The sequence below is a fragment of the Lolium rigidum genome, chromosome 5, assembly GCF_022539505.1.
Source record: "Lolium rigidum isolate FL_2022 chromosome 5, APGP_CSIRO_Lrig_0.1, whole genome shotgun sequence".
In the NCBI taxonomy this organism is placed as follows: Eukaryota; Viridiplantae; Streptophyta; class Magnoliopsida; order Poales; family Poaceae; genus Lolium; species Lolium rigidum.
In genome coordinates this window covers 197,671,836-197,692,935 of record NC_061512.1, presented here as the reverse complement: position 1 = coordinate 197,692,935, position 21,100 = coordinate 197,671,836, and the positions used below count along the sequence as shown (strand labels likewise).

Here is a 21,100-nt window from a genome sequence, read left to right as displayed (position 1 = left end):
ACATAAGGTTTAAGCTGCTGCCACCATCTATGAATACTCGAGAAACATCAAAGCCCGCAATAACTGCTGGCAGAATAAGTGCTCGACCGCCCTGGTCGAGGAACTTGCTGCGGATGATCTGCTATTGTGAAGCCGATATCTTGTCCCGACCAATTAAGGTACTCAACTCGTTGGTGGAGGCATTTTCTCTGCCATAAACACCTGTCGTGAGATTACTTTTTGAGCTCTATTGGACGGCCTTCCCTTCGAATCATCGACACTCGCTCCGTTGGAGTTAGGATCAACATAGGGTGGTGGTGCAGATGCTGCCGCTATTCCGAGCTGGTGTCGATTGTCCTCTCGTAATCGCGGGAGGTGGCGGTAGATGAACTTCGCTCCTAGGCTCCCGAGGGTTTCTCCGTGCTGCTCGAGCGTGAGCATTTTCTCGCACATCCGAACATTGCTTGGAAATTTCGACGGTCTTTCTGCAGGTGCCCCGACCGTCTTTTCCCGTTGCTCGTCGAGGAATAAGTGCATTTGGCACGGTCCGTTCAGCATTTCTTCGGGGGACACGAAAGGTCTTGGAAACCTCGGCCCACTATTTTGTCTATTGCGGGAATCGTCTCTATTGTCGCTTCTCTGTTCATTACTTCTCTGATAATCATCTCTATTATTTCCTCCTGCGCTGGCTCGGAATCCAACCGAAATTTGCCCTGGAGCGTCGTAGTTCTGATACTGCCGAGGAAATCGTCGCCTCGATTGATAATTTCGACCACGGTCCTCCTCTGGCGACTCGTGTCGTTTATTGTGGACGGCGTCTTCTCCGTCTGCCCATCTATTTGCTATTTCCATCAACGCGGATACTGTTTTTGGATTGGTCCTTCCCAAATCCTCGACAAAATCTCCACGCCTAATTCCTGCGACAAACGCATCTATTGCTCTCTCGTCAGATATATTTTCTCGCCGAGTTTTTTATGATGTTCCACCTTTGGATATATTTTCTCATTGACTCATCCGGCTTTTGTCGACATGCCCTCAGCTCTTCTAACGACGCGGGTTTTTTGCACGTGGACCTGAAGTTCTTGACGAATACGTCCTCGAAACTTTCCCGAGTTGTCGATGGATCCCGGCGGAAGTTTTTTGATCCAAGATCGTGCGGCTCCACTTAAGTGCACCTGAATACTTTGCATGGCTGTTGCTCTAGTTCCTCCAGTTAGCTTCACCGTCTCGAGGTAATCAATTAGCCAGTCCTCTGGATCTTGCGGGCCGTCGAACTTTTTGAAGTGATCGGGTAACTTGAATCCCGAGGGGACTCGAGTTTTTCGGACTCTTCTCGTGAAGCACGGTAGACCGCACATATCCTCGTCATTAAGCTCCGGGACTGCCGATGATCTCTTCTGCTTTGCCTCGCTCTATCGACCCTTGCTTGTGCTCCTGTATCTCTTGCTCCACTTGGTCCTTCCGGAGCTGCCGCCGTTGCTGCCGCAGGTCGTGGACTATTTTGCCTTGCCGCTCCTTCGGGAGGCGTTGCTACGAATGCTGTCCCCATAGCTCCAACCCCTGCTAACGCCATATTATATAATGTTTCCCTTGGATCTCCTGGGGGTGGCCTGGATGCGAGGATGTAAGCTTGTGTCGCCATATACCCAGCTTACGGTGTCTTAGGGATAATATTTCCTCTTGTATCTATCGACATAAAAGACATGTCGAGGTTTTGAACCAAGTACTCTCTTTCGCTTCGGGTATGTGTTGTAACCTTGATCTTCCTCTCGTTCCGAGCCTCCCCGTGGCTATCACCCGAAACTCTAGATTGTCCACTTAGATCTGCCCTTCTCCCTGCCGGATGCGAAGCTGCCTCCTTTCTCCCGTTCAACTCAGCCGTCTCGTTTTTCTATTTCTCGGGCAGTTCGTGCGAGCCTATATTGATAAGCTTGCGGTTCTTGAGCTGTAGCTGTCGTCGTCATTGGTTCTCGAACCATCTAGGGCTTTTGCCGCTCTATCCCGAGCTGCTCGTGGAAGTTGAACTCGACGCGTGGTGTGGGCCCGACATATTTAGTGCCCATACCTCTCCTTAGATCTGAGGGATCGACAAAAGGATTTCCCAACTCGTCGAAAGCCTCCGATGTTTCCTCTTGATTTTCGATAGCATAAATCTGATGATATTTTGTACTCAGACCTATGTTGGGTTTGGTGACATCATTGTTGAGATTGATGAAGACCTTGCCCACTGTGAGAGATTTGTCGATGAAGTCGTAATCGTCGACATCGCTTGAGCCATCGCTTATATATGAGTCCGCAGATGACTCAAACGATGCGTTGTCGAAGATCTTGGCGAGTTTCTCTCTTGCTCGATGCTGACGTAACGTGTTGCCGAAGTTTCTTCTTCTGACTCAGTTGACGATGCATAGCTTGAAAAATCAGAATCGACCGTCGACGATCCCGACGAAATCGGAATTTCGACACGATACGATCCTTCCTTCTCGACGCGAAAGTGGAACCTTCCGAACGTCATCTCCAAGGGCTCCGCCAGATACGCATATGCATCCAAACGGGAGGGTGGGTGAGGAACAAAATCAACAAGACCAGGCAGCCGATCTGTTTACCTCGATCCATAGTGTTGCTTCCGGTTGATGATGTCGAAGATCTTGAACGTGCCATCGAGATCGGATCCTTACGCCTCTAATTCCCACGGACGGCGCCAATTGACAAGGGATTAACTTATCAATGCCTATGGATTGTAGGCTAGGGTTTAGTTAGAAGTAGAGGGCAAGTAGATCTCGAAGGTTTCAGCCGAAAAGTACTCGACGAATATGAAAACTAGGGTTTGCGGACAATGATTCGATGATCTCCTCGTCCCTCGACTCCCCCTTTATATAAGAGGTGGAGCCGAGGATTTCGTTTTGTACAAGTTACGGAGTCCGGGACGGTTTCTAACTCATCCCGCCGGATTACAAATAACACTTCCTATTACAACTCTATCTTTTCCTTAAATACATCTTGGGCTTCCGAATCTTCTTATTCTTCGGGTAGTGGGCCTTCAATAAACCCCGGGTACTATATTCGGCAGGCCCATTCGGGATGCCTATGTCATCGGGCAAGATGCATTGACGGGTGCCGAGCAGAAGGGGACCGCATTCTGGCGCCGGATCTTCGAGTACTTCCATGAACATCGCAAATACGGACAGGAGCCATTTGAGAGCGACCGCAGCGAGACATCGCTCCAAAGGAGGTGGGGAGCAATTCAAACGGAATGCAACAAGTTCCAGGCGGCGTATGAACACGTGAAGCGGATCCCAGTTAGTGGCATGGGACTTAGTCATCCAATGTTTGCACCTATGTTTATCATTGTTTTCTTGCTTTGCTCTAGGTGTGGCAAGCTTTGGAATGATACAAAGGCAACAATGGCGATAAGACCTTTGCCTTTATCATTGTTTTCTTCGAACTATGTCACATTTCATTTCTTCATCATGCAACACTTTATTTGATATTATTCTATAATTTCAACGTATGATTCTATATTTGTTATAACTATGGGTGGCCAGATGGACTATTTCTCAAAGAAATATGCCAAATGGCCAAATGGGTGGCCGCTGCGTTGGGCGCAGGGCGCGACCCAAACGGACGCGCGGACGTGGGGCTCCGTCCGCGCGTCCGTGCGGCCACCCAAACGGCCCAAAACGGACGGTCCAGCGCGTCCGTTTGGGTCGCGCGGTTGGAGATGCCCTAAGGGAGCGACTTATTTGGACGTTCAAAACTGGATACCGATGGCGACACCCAGACCACCACCTCCTGACTGGGCAGGAGGTTCGTCGTGGCAGCACCACACTCCTTCCATCGACGACTTTCAGTACCAGCACCATGGATCACGGCCACATCTCACACCGACGCCGAGACCACCACCTCCTGACCAGGCAGGAGGTTTTTCGTGGCAACAGCGGCACACTCCTTCCGTCGACGACTTTCAGTACGAGCAGCACGGTTTGTTCGACGACTATCAACAGCAAGCTGCTTTCGACCAGTGGCAGCAGCAGCATGCCCCTTTCATGGAAGGAGCAGGATACACACAGGGTATGTACTATTATATATATTGTGTTCCATATAGACTATACTCCATTTGACATCACTTATGTTTCGTGGCACGGGATACACGCAGCTCACTGCGTCCAATCCTTCATGGGGAGCTAGTGATCAGGATCCTGAGCACATGGAGTATTACAACACGCAACAGAACTATGTCAGTATGCAGACTCCTCCACCAGAGCCCACACAGGAGACACAGTACGACCCCGAGTCTAGGTCCTGGATCCCTGCTCGCATAACCAGGGCCCTGGACAGGTTCGGTTGGACACCTCATGCTACGCCGCCCCCACGAAACACCAGACGCAGTCCATAGTCTCAAACATTTATGTATCTATGTATCAGACATTTATGTATGCATCACATATGTATCAGACATTATGTATGAACTATGTATCAGTATGTTGTACCGTTTAAAAATAGCGCCATAAGTGCCTTCAGCTATACCCCTGCTAACCCTAAGCGTCATGCAAACGAAGCAAAATACATCCATGCAAATAATTGGTATTGTAGCAGGCCAGTTGGTTTGTAGCAGGCTAATTGGTGTAGGTTTGCTGTTGTCCGATCGGCCTACTGCGGGCCGACCGAGTCACACTATTGGAAATTTTTGAAAACGCGTGATAGTCCTAGAATTAAATAATTATTTCGTATTATTTTAAAAAAAATCGCCGGAAGCATGTAGGAAGTGAGAAGGACCAACAATAGAAGCAAAACATGATTGGTAAGGGAAGCATATATGTATGCATGGAGAGAAAAAATTCTGGTAGATACGAGCGAGTTTTCTTATCGAAGCTATTCCCTATTTTATTAGGAGCGCGTTTAGTTGGAGGGAAATCAGACTAGGGAATGGGAATAAAAGTGAACGAGACTTACAGGCCCCTGTTTGTTTGGAGGATATGGGAGTTTAGAAGGGAAGAGGAGAGGGAATTAGAGAGGTGAACTCCCGCATATCTCTTCCCTGGGGTCCCCCTGGTAATTCAACTAGGGAATGGGAATTGATGAAAAAAATTGAAACGTTTAGTTTCACACGCACCATAATCGGTGGAAACATAACGAGATATATCAGCGTTTTTCATTCCCTAGACCAAACCTACGAAGCAAACGAGGGCAAGTGGCTGCCTCCTAAACTACCGCTCCTAATTCCCATCCCCACACCAATCAAGGGAATGGGACTACAAATCAACTTCCCACGTCTAATCCTCCAGTAAACTCCCATAAAAAACTCCCATTCCCCCTCCCTACATCTGCCAAACACGTTGTAGAAGCATATGTTCATATTCATTGTCGAAGGAGATTGAGACAATCCGGACCGTCTAATCTAATCTCACGGTCACGATTTCGCCCGGCCTAATTTCATTCCAAGTTGCCCCTCCTTCCCTCTGTCAGCTCTAACATCATCAATCACGATAGAAGTTAATTTGAAAACAATCTCAATCGCGGTTTGAATCAAGAACTGTAGAACATAAGAGCATCTCCAGTCGCGTCCCCCAAACGGCGTTTGGGGGACGGCGGACAAGAAATGGAGAAAATTGCGTCCCAGTCGCGTCCCCCAAAGCTAAATAGCGCCTCATTTTGTGTCCGGCGTCCCCGGTAGAGACTCTATGTATAGAGTCTCTACCGGGGACGCCGGACACAAAATGAGAGCCCATATGCATGCATGCAGCCCCTAGTCCCCACATGCCATTCTCTTTCCCCACACTTTCTCTCACCTACTTTTCCCACATGGGGTGGTCCCTTCTATTAAAATGCATGCATCCGGACGCTGTTTGAGGGACGCGGCTGGAAAGGGTCTCTTTTCTGTACAGATTTTTGATCTCTTTTTGTCCGGCGCGGTCCTAAACGTGCCCCAAATCATTTGTGCCGGACGCTTTTTGAGGGACGCGACTGGAGATGCTCTAATTAGGAAAGAAGCGCTTCCTTACCCGAAGATGGAAATCTCTAAGGCTGGTGCAGTGGTGCTGCTATCGCTGTAGCACCGCTCTAGGCCGCCCCCGCTTGTGCCCAATCTCGTTCTTGTTTCCTAAAGCTATGAAATCAAATCTTTTTTTACTTCCTGTTGTCAAAGTCGGACCATAATTGCTAGAGCTTTTCTTTTAGCTTGCGCGCGATCTAACAAGACAAATAATCGTTCCACTCCCTCATGCTAATTAGGTATTGTCTTATAGGAAAGCAATCATGCAACATTAGGGAAGCAATCGGTTTTTTTGTTATCCCGCTTGTGTAGCTCCAGATGCCATCACCAACATCTTCAACTCAAATGGTGAGACATGTATAGCAGAAGAGACCTGCGCTCGAGCTCACACCACGCTTCGCTCTGGACGGCGATATGTAGCTAGTCTTGCGCTCCATCAACCAGACAACCAAAGGCTTCTGATGCTCTTCATGAAGATGAAGGATGAGATATGCATGTATGTAAGTCCACGTGACTTCTCCCCTGTGCTCAACGAGCCAATGATCTTTACGGAGACAATTTCTTAATCTTCCTATTAGGTATCTCCAACGTACGTACTATTATTTTTTATTTTACAACACGTCCTGTAATTGTTTTCTCGCTGGGTTGCCGTATTTGGAGTTGTAGATCTCTTTACTATTATATTGGAGTTGGTCGTACGTCATACAACGCGTTTGGTGAAGGAGATTGAGAACATCCTATCCGTCCAATATAATGTCACCTCCTCCGCTCAACATCCGTCCGTCAGATCCACTCCTTGATGTGTTACGATAGGGTCGCTGGAATCACGGCAAAACAAAACGACCAGATCTGAGAACCACCGCACAAACAAGTCAAAATAAGAAAAGAAAAACATACCAAACAGAGTTATAAGATTTAAATGTCAAATTAATTATATTTCCAAAATACTTCCACATGCCACGGGGCATTGAATGTCATCCTCCCTGCTCTCTCTACGCTCATTTCCCTGGTCATCCTCTCCCTTGTTTCTCCAATCGTCGGCGCGGCGGCGACAGGTACCAGACTTGGACGCCTCGTCGGCGAGAACGAGGGCCGGCGGCTGTGGCTCTCATGCGAATAAGCAAGGCCGGGGCGGAGGGGACCAGGGGCGGACGAGCGGGTGCAGCAGCTCGTAGGGTCAGGGGCGGGTGTGGCGGCTCGCAAGCGCGACGGCGCTGGGAAACCGGGGCAGGTGCTGCGGTGACGGCTCGCAGGCCGGCGCGGCGGCGAGAATCAGGAAGGGTGGTGGCGGAAATCAGGTAGCCGGTCCATGTCCACTCCGATTTAGCTTCCTTCCCCATCCGATTTGGCCTCCTTCCTCTCCAATTTTGCAAGGTGAGAAGAACTGTGCTGCATATGCTCATGTTTACTCCAATTTGACCAGGGGATCTGCTGTTCATTTAATATGATTAGAGAAGAGCACACATACACGAGAGATGTACATATATTATCATGAATTAGTAGTTATTACTTTAGGTGAATCATGTCTTGCCTTTTCTGATTCTAGCCTGAATTAAGTGTGATATACGGGTCGCTGTCACCGTCTCCCCATTCCAGGACTGCCGCACCGTCACCCCAAGGCTCAAAGCTGCACTAGCGAGATGGTGTTGGTTGGCTCATCCGCTGCTACCACATCGGCGTCGATACCTACTCCTTCCAATATGGCCGTGGTTTTCGTCTGCATTCTCTCTAATATATCCTACATATATTGTTTAGATTGATTCATGGGTTAATTAAATTCAATCATGCCTTGTTCTGTTCGTTTGCAGGCGATGAGGTGAGCCTACCATTTTCTTCCTGCTGCTCTTCCATACACGAATATTTGGGATGGTATAACATAGCTCCAATTCAATATACAGTAATTTTGATGATATTTATGTCTGACCATATGGGAGTATGAAGACTCTAAAATAGTTTTTCCTGCTGAGCTACTTGAAGACCAAAGCAATTGCACATGGAACATTTCGTATATGTACTTAACCTTGTCTAATTTCATTTGTCACAATAGACTGTACTGTTCTAGAATTTCCATTTTATATCACATGGGTGGGGTTCTTTCAGCAGTATCATGCCCTCTTAAGTGCGTCAGATGTCTGGCTACTGGAATAATGTATATTTTGCCTTACCAGGTTATCCTGTATGTCGGTGATAAGGTGCATCATCATCCTCTCTGGAGAATGGTGCATGAAGATATCTACAAATCTTCCTGCATGATCTGATTCAAATTTATGTTTATTTAAGTTTGCATACTTTATTTTCGAATCTCCCTCAATCGGGTAGCGCATGCTAGCTATTACATATGTTGTTCTTACATTTCTCGGAATAGCTTTGTTTTACTTGCCTTAGATCATTATTTATTATAGTACTTTTATAGTTATTTTTGTGCACGGTCTATAACTTCCTTTATTTTTTAATCAATGCAGCTATGAATTACCATTTTATGTGATCCTGACAAGTTATGACACAGCCTTAATAAATCAAGACTTATCTTTCAGAAATTCTCTGGCTCCATGGTGATTTATGAGGCCAAGGGTCTTAAAAAGCCATCAATTGTATGTAAAACTGCTGCTTTGTTTCTAAAATGACTCACTTCTTAACCGGGGAATAGCATGGCTCTGATTAAAACACTTATTCTGCATTTTTTCAGGTATTATATAGTGTCCTCAAAGGCAATTTTACGATGACAAGGTGTCTACCACTAGAAGGCATTCCTATGCGGAACAAACTTTCTGAACTATGGGTGTAGATGCCCTTCTACATGATATGAGTTTCCGGGCCACTAGATGAGCTTCTTTCTATTTGCAAGGGAGCGGGTGATTTGCGAGCAAGTATGTACCTTCATAATATTATAGATGGATCCATCTATAGCTCTAATCAGTTTCTTGGGTGACATTCTTTTTGTGCCGTCACGAACATATTTAACTTCCACTTGTGAAAACTGCGTATTGTGTGCTTTGTAGGTGGTTGATGTCCCGAGCATAGTTAACTAGAAATTGCCACATATATTTTCATAACCATCTGCTTCTTTGGCTCTTGGGGTCCTATGTTAGCATTCTTATATATTCTTATAGTTTATCTCGTAGATCATGTCCAAACCTAATGGGTGATATTCTAGATGTGTTGTGCATATCATGTATGTTTTACTAACAAAATTCTGAACTTAAAAAATGGTCTTAATTAAAAAATCAATTTCTTGAAATATTGTTTCCTATTTTAAATAAAAGGTTATTATTTTTTGAAGGTAGGTTGTTCAGTGTGGTGATGATTGCGAGCAAAGAGGAAGGGGACGAGGAGGTGAAGATGAGGGTGGTGGGTGCTCGTCGATTGTGCCTACCTGTCACCGGTTGGTCTGAGTGGAACTACTGCTGCAATATGCAAGCAACAAAGGTGTGTCTATGTCCCTCTACATTTTCATTTATGCTCGCCTTGATGTATGCATTGATTCATGTCATTTCTTAGCCATGCATATGATTGAAATCATATTAAGATAAAGCAAGGAAGGCTAGAAGATGCTCTTCGACAACACTGCGCCCTTCTTGGTCACGAGGTGGAGGCGGTGAAGCTGCTCATACGGGGCGCGTTAGAGCCCTGGTTGCGGCCAAGCATGGCGAAGAGGGCCTCGGGCGTAGATGCAGAGCTCATAATGGTTGGCCATGTATAGAGTGCGAGGTAGGCCATGTGCATGCCTTATGTTCGTGTGAAAGACATATATTTGTCACAAATTATTTCAATACATCCCATGTTTAGTGCTTCTGACTTACCTATTTTACACATGTATAAATAATGTACCTCTACAAGTAGGACCTCACTCCTCACTTTACTTATTTCTCCTATTGATAGTACATGAATAGTTTCTTGATGCTAACTAGCTCAAATTGGAATTTGTGACGTACATTTTGAAGGGATGCATAAGTGTTGTCGGGTCTACCCAAGTTAACACCAAACGCAGGCTTTTCACACAACGAATGGAATAGGTTGTTCTAATCCTAGAATTCTTGTCTGCCGATTTCCTGTGATCCTATCCTAAACTTTCTTATTGACATGTTGTATGTTAATTTCTCTTTAATTAAAATTTTAAAACTGGTGTAATGCTATATATGCTATCATATTGCAGGAAAGCTCTTCCGGATGGTGATTTATTCATGTGCCTTCCTCTTGTAATTGGTCAACACATCCAAGATTTTTGTCATGGCAATTCCTACATATGTATGGCATCTTCTAATAAATTATCTAAATTCAGAGCCTAACAAATATCCATACCCTTTGTATGCATGTGTCTAATAGAGTACTACATATTACAAGAATAGGAGGCAGTACACGACTTGTGTAATCATGTTCATGTCTATTGTCTTATTAAATTCGAATTCCAAGGTTTCTTTGTAGTTTCAAAGAACAAGGACCATCGATATGAACTCTCTTTATCTGCATATACTCTTTATTGATGTGTTCTTCCATGAAGGTTATCATGTGAACAAGAGCAATACCAAGAGCTGCTCCATTTGGTATGACTAGAAGTCAAAATTGATCTCTATTAAGTTTTCAAAATTTTCATATGAAGGTAATAATAAAAACTAGAATGATTCAACGCTTGATTGTGGACTTGTAAATCTGCCACATTATGGCTTTTGATATTTTATCTTCTGTACAGCAAACGTACACTATGTAATCTTGGTTGACGGTTAAATGTTTGTAAATCATGTAATATGTTGTTGGACGCATGGAATGTCAGGTGGTCGTACTTCACTTTAAGTCGAGGCTAGCTGAAGAGTAATGCTGTAGAAACACGTCACATTACATGCTTCACTATAAACCCGTCAAGAACGAAGAGCATGACGATTGTTGAAAAAATAAAATAGGTGAAAATGTGTCAGTGTGAGGTTAATGCTTTGATTTTTATTTCCATAGAGAAGTTTAGGATAGTGCCTAGATGAAACCAATGACGCCGCATGCGGTGCAAAGATAACGATGCTACATGTGAAGGAAATGTGTTAAAGGAACACATGCGGCATGCGGTGCAAAGATAACGATGCTACATGTCAACGAAAACTGTTAAACGTAGGAACACACGAGCATTTAGTTTTACTCTTGCTCAACAGCTTCAGATGGGACTGCCAGCATATATAATCTTAGTACTCAGTGATAAATATTGGTCGGTTGTTGCTTTCTATGTATAAGATATCCGATTATACACTTGTTACGGATTACGTCTAACTATTTTTTTTGTTATATAATTTTGGGTATTACATTACATGTGTCACAAGATACTTCTTAAAAAAATCCGTAGCAACGCACGGGCATTCAACTAGTCTTTACTATTATATTCCAGTTGGTCGTACGTCATACAACGCGTTTGGTGAAGGAGATTCGAAGCATCTGAACCAATCAATCTACATCTGATGGTCACGATAGGTCGTAGTAATCTTAGTTTAGCTAATTACGCTTCTCTGCCACCGACAAGTGAAAATACCGGCTGAAACACCACACCCAACGCTCGACCCATCATCCCCCGACGGCCCGACCTCCTTCAATGAAAAAAATCCCCCAACCTCCCTCCCATGAAACCCTAGCACACAATCCCGCCGCCTCTCCCGTCTCCCTAATCCTACCCGCCCCAGCCACCCTCCCTCCGCCATGACGCCGATGCTGGGATCTTCGCCAACTTCTCCTCTACGGTAGTATCGCACTAGGAGGAAGACGATGGCAGAAACAAGAAGGGTCGGCGCGGGCTCAAAGCGCCGCCGATGCGCACCTCTTCCTCTAACCTCCTCCCGTTTCTCCAGCCTTCTCACAGCGCACCACCAGGAGCCTCTCTTCTTCGTTGTCCTTCAGGTCGTGCGATCTCGCAGCGAAGCCACCGGAATCGACGCGTTACCGCCGAAATCGAGCCCGCATTTGTCCGAATTGAGGTCCCAGCCGGTCTCACCCTGGCTGCCGCCTCGAGGGCAAGCCGTACCTCTCTGCCACGAACGGGACCTGCGCAGGAGCTCCTCCCGATACCCTGCGGCCGACTGCGTTCGCAGCCGCCGACTTGACGTCGCGGCATACCCTCCGCCACGAACATGACTTGATGAGCTCATCCCGCAGTAACAAGTTCAGGTTGAGCTTGATTTCTCACATCAAGGGATGTCCCCGCTGTGTACTTTACCATGTCTACATATACAAACTGCGATTTTAATTTTGTTCAGTGTCAATAACTTCAGTGTTCTACACTACTTTTTTGAGTATTAGGTGCTATGTCTACGTGAGGCTTGACAAACAAACCTGTAAGCTTTATGGGATGAGATCACTAATCATGATCATGATGCAGGTGATTCAAGTTGTAGAAAAGGATGCACACCCATTTCCTGAATATATGTGAGCCTCTTGGTTCTTCTATCTATGCTCACTATCTAAGCTTGCATTTTTACCAATTCAGATCAAAGATATCTTGCTAAAAGTACATAGATTTAGTTTAACTACAGGAAAATGTTCTAAAATTGACATGCTATTTAGCTCTTAATGCTGCATGTGTTTTCCAATGGCAGATGACACTTGCTGTGAGCACACTGTAATTACAAACATTGATATTTAATAATTTCAGATGGTGCATGGTTGCAGATTCTGACCATTGTGAACAGCTATAGAAGAATGACTTTACGGAGGTAAAACTTTTATCTGTATCTCCAAAGTGAGACCATATCTTCGGTTTGGTACCCCATAAGAATCGGGTAACTCCTCTTGACTAGCTCAAACAGGGTTTTTAGCTTCCTTTTATCATGGTACGAACTTGGAACTATTGTTCACGAGGCGCAGCAGCTAATGGTGAATCAGTTTGCGAGTCCTTCATGAAGATGGTCCTCCAACAAAAGGGCAGAGATAGATAGATAGCCAAGGACGCAATGAGACTGTATGTATGTCCAACTTTGGAAGAGAAGAAATTGTTCTTGTCAATTAATACAATGGCTTTTCAGGAAATGATTTGATGCAACAAAGTTATGAAAAATTATATTTTCCTCTTTGTAGGGATGACTGATCAGATGACTATGGATACCAACTTTAAAGGGCTTTCATAGTTATTATTATGCATGTTAAGGTGTGCTTCTGAAAGCTGGCCCTGATCAGCAAGCTGATGAGAAAATCATAACGTAAGTATGCTAAGATGCTCTATCAATGTTTGGCTTTCATATTCAATGATTTTCTCATTGTTCATTGTTGTTTGATAAAAACCTCCCATGGCTTGTTATAGTGACAATGTTGTTGAAGAGCCTAGCAAACAGGGGGCCAAGACAAAGTGAAAACAAGCCATAGGCTGATGTTTTCGTTGGGAAAACTAGGCGGTAAAAAGGTTGTCCCTGGGAAAAAGGTAAACAATTTCGAGGTTGTGCCGTTTAGGAGACTTTCTTATGCTCTGATTATATGTACATTTTGGACTGTTACTGAAAACTGAATCCATCCCTTGGTTTCTTATTGATTGATCTGGTTGCACAAATGCATGTGATTATTCAAGTCAGGTCTGCCATGTTCTCTCTTTGATACCAGTGTTAAGTGCCTTTTTTCCCTCAACTTCTAGACCAACCATGAAAATATGCCTTACTATATTTCTCACGATCAATGGAGACGCATGATGGCTCAACCAGGGCAGCACATCTGTTTGCGCGAGGTGTAGAAATATTGGCTCATATTTTAAACCTAATGGTTCTCCTTTTCAATATGTTGTGAGTAATATGTGTTTACTTAATTATGATTATAATAGCGAGAAACGATAAATAATTGGAGGTGGAGGCTAATTTGTGACTTTGATTCACATGTGTGATGTCCCTTCATTCAACATGAATATATATTTTCAGGAGCTAAAAATTTGGCAAAGGATGATGACAATCCCCACAGCAGGTGTTCTGAACTTTTCTTCTTAGAATCAAGAATAGATAACGTGGTCTTGGTTTATGCTTACTACTTGCCAAACTTATTGCTCAATATTCCTTTTAAGAACCTGCCCTTCTGCACATTGTCCAATCTCTAACCTTAGCTGAAAGGAAATGACTACAAGCAGCGCACTTGGGTAACCTGTAGCTGAATGGAAATAAATACAAGAGTAATTGTCGATCCTGATTATTATTTTTTGACCAGGCACCAAATGTTATATCTAAAGGACTCAGTGAGTTCAATACTTGAGATGCTCAAACTTGAACTATGTGAGATTAAAACAAGCAAAAATAGGGAAACAATGATTCATAAATCAATCAGACATGAAATTTCTAAAGTGGTAATCCTTTGCTTGCTTGGTTGATAAAATCTGTGGCATCCTTCATAAGTGGGTTCTTGAATTGGCAGCAACAATAATTAATATAGTGTCATATGGCAAATTATATATAATGTTCATAAGTTCAATATTGTCTTAGGTGAAGTGAATAGATAACATGTCTTTGCTTGATTTGATCTTACTGTTCTTGGAATGCAACTGCAATCTATGCCAGTAGGATAACCAGAAGTGTTGGTACTGAAGAACATCAATTTACCTGTAAGATATATTCAAAATTTTGGAGGGGTATGGCATGTTTTGAAACATTGTTGGAAATAAGGATAAATGTCATAGAGGATCTACAAATTAATGTGTAGAGGATCTTTTTAACATATTATTTCTTTCTAAGGCCGCATCCAAGTGATGAGATGAATTATGGAAGACTGGAGTGGAGATGAATTGCCAGTGTTTGTGTATTGAGTCAGTCTTGGCTAGAGTGAATTGATGAATTGATTCATCGAATCGTTAGTTAATGTTTCCTAATGAGCATTTTCTCGTGTTAACTTGACTCTGTGATTGTGACAATGTAGTATGGCATACATAATTTTCTTTAATGAAGGTGCTCTGTAAGGGTGATTTGGTGCTTGTTTAGTTCCCGCAGTTAGTAGTGTCCTTTTTTCTTCAATTAGGAAAATATCCCAGGAACTATTAGTTCCATGTCACCCTTCCCTGCATTACTCTGACATGAAGTTTCTCTTTTACCTTATCCTGGTGGTCCAGATTTTTGTAGAGTTCGACCATGTTACACTTGCAAGTTCTTCTCTTGCGAAACTTCACGCTGCCACAACACATGATGGGATTTTTTTTTTGTTATGGTAGCAATAGTTATAAGAAAATACTGAAGTTCGTGTCGAATTTACTTATGTTTACTTTGAACTTCTACATTATGACAACACCGTTCATACTCTTTTACTATTTGACCGCTGCCTTGACTTACATGTTCAACATGACCACTTGATAAATACCTCCATATTAGATATCAACACTGTGGATTTTATTTGTGAATGAGTTTTTTTAACATACCACCTCAAAATCATGTTGTCTGATACTCTTGGTCGACTTAGTTACGATAGAGAAACCTTCTCAGAAATCATTTGCTAGGTCAAGCAGCATACTGATGTTTCCATCTTGTTTAATTGCACATGTTTCCTGTGTATACTTAGCACTAAGGAGCTCGACACCGCCATCATAGGGAAAGAAGATTAATAAGAGGAGCTACTTCATCACCCAGTCCGGGTACAAGCAGGAAGACATCGTTGAGATCCTGGCCTTTAGTGAGTGTTAGTTTCATATTTCGGGGTTAGCTTTGATAGGGTTGCATATCGAAGTGCATGTGAAGCGTCCATCGGACACTATTGGAGAATGATTAGAAATGTCATATTACATTGCAAGTTTGTTTAAATTTAGATGTATCTAGAGTTCTAAACACTCTTTAGTGTATTGATAGATCTGAATTTAAACAAATCTATGTATCCTTGTATAAATAGGATAGGATGTCTTTTCCAATATTCTGATGTGGCTGCACCAATCTTAAAGCATTAATGTATGTCCAGGAGGTATGGAGTGTGGGATGCGGTAAAAGATAATGAGGAGCATTTATCTACAGGAATGTGTTTGGTTATTTTTACTTTTTTTACATTATGATCATGTGGAACGGTAAAAAGTGGTTTATCTAATATGCACGGTGGGTATCTACGTTGCACTTCTTCTATTTTTTCCACGAGAAGTAAATGCTGATGACAAGTATTGCACTTTTTCTATTTTTTCCACGAGAAGTAAATGCTGATGACAAGTATTGTTGTGCAAGATGGTTTCGAGCTCAGGATTTTTCCTCTTTTAGTACGCTTGCAGAAAAATATTCCTAATATTGTATGATGGTATCTAAGAAGCATCAAAGAGTAGTCGAGTGCTTATTTCATATTTAAATGTCAATTATAGTGGTTGTCAAAACATTCTCCAGATCAGTAGAATTTGATGAGCTTTTAGAATATCTTGTGGCTATCCTTTTTATGCATATAATTTTCTGCATCTACTGTATTGATATATTGCGTGAAAAAAGTAGAAACCGTAGCAACGCACGGGCATTCAACTAGTATACTATTATATTGAAGTTGGTCGTAGGTCGTACAACACGTTTGGTGAAGGAGATTGAGACAATCTGGACCGCATAATCTAATCTCACGATCACGATTTCGCCCGGCCTAATTTCATTCCAAGTTGCCCCTCCTTCCCTCTGTCAGCTCTGACGACATCAATCACGATAGAAGTTAATTTAAAAACAATCTCAATCGCGGTATGAATCAGGTATGAATCAAGAACTGTAGAATGTAATTAGGAAAGAAGCCCTTCCTTACCCGAAGATGGAAATCTCTGAGGCTGGTGCAGTGGTGCCGCTGTCCAGCTGTAGCACCGCTCTAGCCCGCCCCCGCTTGTGCCCAATCTCGTTGCCTTGTTTCCTAAAGCTATGCAATTAAATCTTCTTTTACTTCCTTGTTGTCTAAGTTGGACCATAATTGCTAGAGCTTTCCTTTTAGCTTGTGCGCGACCTAACAAGACAAATAATCATTCCACTCCCTCACGCTAATTAGGTGTTGTTTATAGGAAAGCAAGCAGGCAACATTAGGGAAGCAATCTGTTTTTTGTTGTCCCGCTTGTGTAGCTCCAGAGATGCCATCACCGACATCTTCAGCTCAAATGGTGAGACATGTATAGCAGAAGACGCCCGCGCTCGAGCTCACACCACGCTCCGCTCTAGACGGCGATATGTAGCTGGTCTCGCGCTCCATCAACCAGACAACCGAAGGCTTCTGATGCTCTTCATAAAGATGACGGACGAGATATGGATGAATGTAAGTCCACGTGACTTCTCCCGTGTTCTCAACGAGCCAATGATCTTTATGGAGAATTGGTTACAGATGGAGCAATTTCTTAATCTTCCTATCAGGTATCTCCAACGTACGTATTATTTTTTATTTTACAACACGTCATGTAATTGTTTTCTCGCTGGGTTGCCGTACTTGGAGTTGTAGATCGATTTAGTCTTGCAATCAAGTTGTAACAGAAAAGATAGAATGTAGTACGTTGATGTGGTGCCAACGTCGGTAGACAAGCGATGAGGCGGCCTCCGATCGCGCGGGCCATTGATGTTGGCGTGACGCTGTGCAGTGTCGCCTCGTCGCGGACACCATAACAGAAGTTCAGTGCTTGGGTGAGCCCGATGCAGCTCTAGCACCTTGTCGCACGTCGATCGGATTGGCTACTACGCCATGACTACCCCCTGACGGAGATCTGGTCCCAACATGGTGACATAATCTTGTGTCTGACATATGTAGTTGTTTCCTAAATCACGTATATAATTTTCTCTTGTTTCATAATTGCCGTAGTGAAAATGGATGGGAGCACTAGAGGCGGGTATTCTGATGACTTGAAAAACTACAATCTGGGCACAATATTAGTGGCACACTTGGAAAAAGGAAGATTGCAGAGCACAAGCGCATACAGGACACAAAGTTGCTATAAATATCCAAATGAGAACTATGGAAATGTAAGAGAAGGGTATGTCTCCTCGTTTCAAATAGATCACACTATTTTCTAAATTTTGCTTTTCATCATTTGCTTGCTCAGACTTGTGAGTGTGTTCCAGATTCCGAACTAATCCATTAGTCGATATAAATAGCATTTAGTCTATGGCACATTCAGTTTTGGTTAAGTAGAAAGTTCACCTTCTTTTGATGCCTTGAGTTGGTAATATTAGCAGCTGGGATTGTATTATAAGCTGATTGGCTAATGTTGTTGTTATTTTCCTATATATTAATTTCAGCAAAGAAAGAAATCAAGATATTGAGGATGTTCATTCACCCCAAAATCATCTGTCTTTATGAAGTCATTTACCCACCTAGAGATATATTACTTGTGATGGAATATTGCAAGTACCGTGAGCTATTCGACAACAGTATTGAGAAAGGCAGGTTACAGGAAGATGATACTCATCTTCCAGCAGGTCCTCCTTATTCTCTTCTTGGCATGTTCCAACACCTTTTTGATGGCATAAGTATAAGTATTCATTAATAAACTTTGCTGCACTGCTTATTTTGACCAATCAAAATGTATGGACATGCCGTCCAATGTTCAAATTTGTCCACGGTCTTCATGTCATTGTCAATTGGCTCTGTTTTCTTTTTATTTTGACTATATTTTAGTTGTTGATGTTTTGAACATCATTTTTTTAGTTGAGTTGGTATTTTTTTTGGCGTCTTCTTGATGCCTTGATTGTCTTAATATCAAAATGCCGTGATTTTCTTGATGCATCGATGGTATTAGTGCCACTACTTAAACCAATCTGCATTATAAATGATGTTCGTCCTCTTGATACCATTGCTGCTTCATCAAAATTTGAATTAAACCATAGCCAGAAATGATATATTCGTTGGAAGACAAATGATTGGTATTGATTCTTTTTTCTGATCTTTTGAATGCATATTCATGATTTGTCTCATTATTTTTTATTAAACATTTCTTGAACAGATTATATCTGGTGTTGAATATTGGCACATAAATATGTTTGTTCATCGCGATCTAAAGCCAGAAAACCTGTTACTTGATTCCAAATATAATGTCAAGCTCGCTGACTTTGGGTTGAGTAATGTCATGCACGATGGAAATTTTTTGAAGCCTAGGTGCGGGAGTCAAAATTATGCTGCTATAGAGCTATTATTGTATTTGTATACCTGAGTCTGTATCACCATGCTTATTTACACACACTTCCTACGTTAATTAATAGCTTAGTGTGATAAGGGGTAGCCCGATCTTCTCAGTAAGCAACAGTGGTGATGATGATCACGGGATGAACACAGCGGATATAACTTGATGAAGAGTGGATGATAACTTGTATGACGCAACGAGATCTCTCGATTGGTCCATGTCGCCACATACTTGCTCACGTAGCCGCCGACCACGAAGTGGTAAGTTGCAACCGTCTAATTCCCAATGGAACATCACACAAGACTTTTTCAGGGTTTACACCAAATCAATGCAATATGGTGTAGGGATTCAATAGAGTTGCAAAGCAATCAACTATGAACTAGGGTTTATCTTAAACGTGGTCTAAACCTAATTTGGGGGCGTCATGGGCACTTATATAGGGGTTCAGGACGACCTCAGGTCGAAAAATTACAAGAATAACCGCCCTAGATCGGGATCTGGTCGAGACAGACTCGGACACGGCCGGTCTGGGGACCGGTCGACCGGGCCTGGGATCGGGTTAGACCGGTTGAAACCGGGCCTGGCGCCGGGTGGTGACCGGGCTACGGTTCCGGGCTTACTGGATGTTGCCCGACTGGCACAAGCATGGTGTCCGGTTTGGACCGGACGGATCCGGCGTGGAAGCCGGTCGAACCGGGGCTGGGACCGGGTGGCCCGGCGGCACGGCCGGTCTGACCGGTCCTGGTGCCGGCCTGAACTGCATCTCCTCCTCTCGCGCATGCCTCCCGCTCCTCCCTCGCGCATCCATGTCATGTCTTCATGTGCAGCTCCACGTCCAGCTTCACATCCAGCTTATGGTCCAACTGCTCCTCTCCTCCGCGTGTGCGATGCTTGTTTCCTCTTCATACCTGATCATACATAAGTAATATGACTTAGGCAGTATAAAGTTCACATCGATCAAAGTATCACATAGGAACAAGTTCACCTGTTGCTTAAGTAGCTTCGCACAAGCTTGTGTCATTGGTCCAATCCTGACTTCATTGGACTTGAGTTTCACAGCAGCATCATCTTCATCTTGCAATGAAGGAGGTAGTAGTGTAGTAGGGATGTCCTCATCATCTCCCCCCCTTCAAAAGGCGTCGACCTCGACGCTCCAAGGTCTTCTCCATCATATGGTGTCAAATCAGCAACATTGAAATAATTACTGACACCAAACTCATCAATTGGAAGATCTATAGAGTATGCATTATCATTGATCTTGGCAAGCACTTTGTATGGACCAACACCACGAGGAAGCAACTTGGACTTCCGCAGCTTCGGGAACCTATCCTTGCGAAAATGTACCCAGACCATATCACCAGGCTTGAACAACATCTTCTTGCGCTTCTTATTCATCCTTGCAGCATTGCTCTTGACTTTCTTCTCTATCAACTCTTTAGTCTTCACATGAATCTTTCGCAAAAAATCTGCCCTCTTGGATGCCTCCATATTGACTCTCTCATTTATGGGTAGAGGCAACAAATCAAGCGGAGTAATGGGTCTGAAACCATACACCACCTCAAAGGACACAACTCTGTGGTAGAATGTACCGCCCTGTTGTAAGCAAACTCCACATGTGGCAAACAATCTTCCCACTCCTTCAGGTTCTTCTTGATCATGGATCTCAACAGTTGTGACAATGTTCTATTCACCACTTCAGTTTGACCATCAGTTTGGGGATGACAAGTGGTACTGAAAAGTAGCTTCGTCCCCAGCTTTCTCCAAAGCGTCTTCCAGAAGTAGCTCATAAAGTTCACGTCACGATCAGAAACAATAGTCTTCGGGACTCCATGAAGACGTACAATCTCGCTGAAAAATAGGTTAGCAATATGCGACGCATTGTCGCTCTTGTGGCAGGAAATAAAATGTGACATCTTAGAGAATCTATCCACTATCACAAATATAGAATCATGGCCTCTCTTAGTATGCGGCAAACCCAACACAAAATTCATACTAATATCTTCCCAAAGTGTAGTAGGTGCCAGTAACGGAGTATACAAACCGTGAGGTTTCAGCTTGGACTTCGACTTGTTGCAAGTAATGCACCTCTTCACATATCTGTCCACATCCCGCCT

At 43.5% G+C, this 21,100-nt stretch overlaps 1 long non-coding RNA gene and 1 pseudogene across 4 annotated transcripts; both read left to right on the top strand.

Annotated features, from left to right (window-relative positions):
* Nucleotides 1-7,190: 7,190 nt before the first annotated feature.
* Nucleotides 7,191-10,723, top strand: LOC124654155. 4 transcript variants are annotated; one of them, XR_006988232.1, is made up of 6 exons: nucleotides 7,191-7,342; nucleotides 7,565-8,559; nucleotides 8,655-8,835; nucleotides 9,249-9,394; nucleotides 9,467-9,676; nucleotides 10,122-10,723. It is a non-coding gene; the product is annotated as an uncharacterized LOC124654155 (long non-coding RNA). The 4 variants fall into 4 exon arrangements; XR_006988233.1 differs by adding an exon at nucleotides 9,910-9,981 and having other exon boundaries at nucleotides 7,191-8,559; XR_006988234.1 differs by having other exon boundaries at nucleotides 7,191-8,559; nucleotides 9,495-9,676.
* A 6,387-nt stretch (nucleotides 10,724-17,110) lies between these two features.
* Nucleotides 17,111-21,100, top strand: part of LOC124656917 — a 60,986-nt pseudogene continuing 56,996 nt past the window's right edge.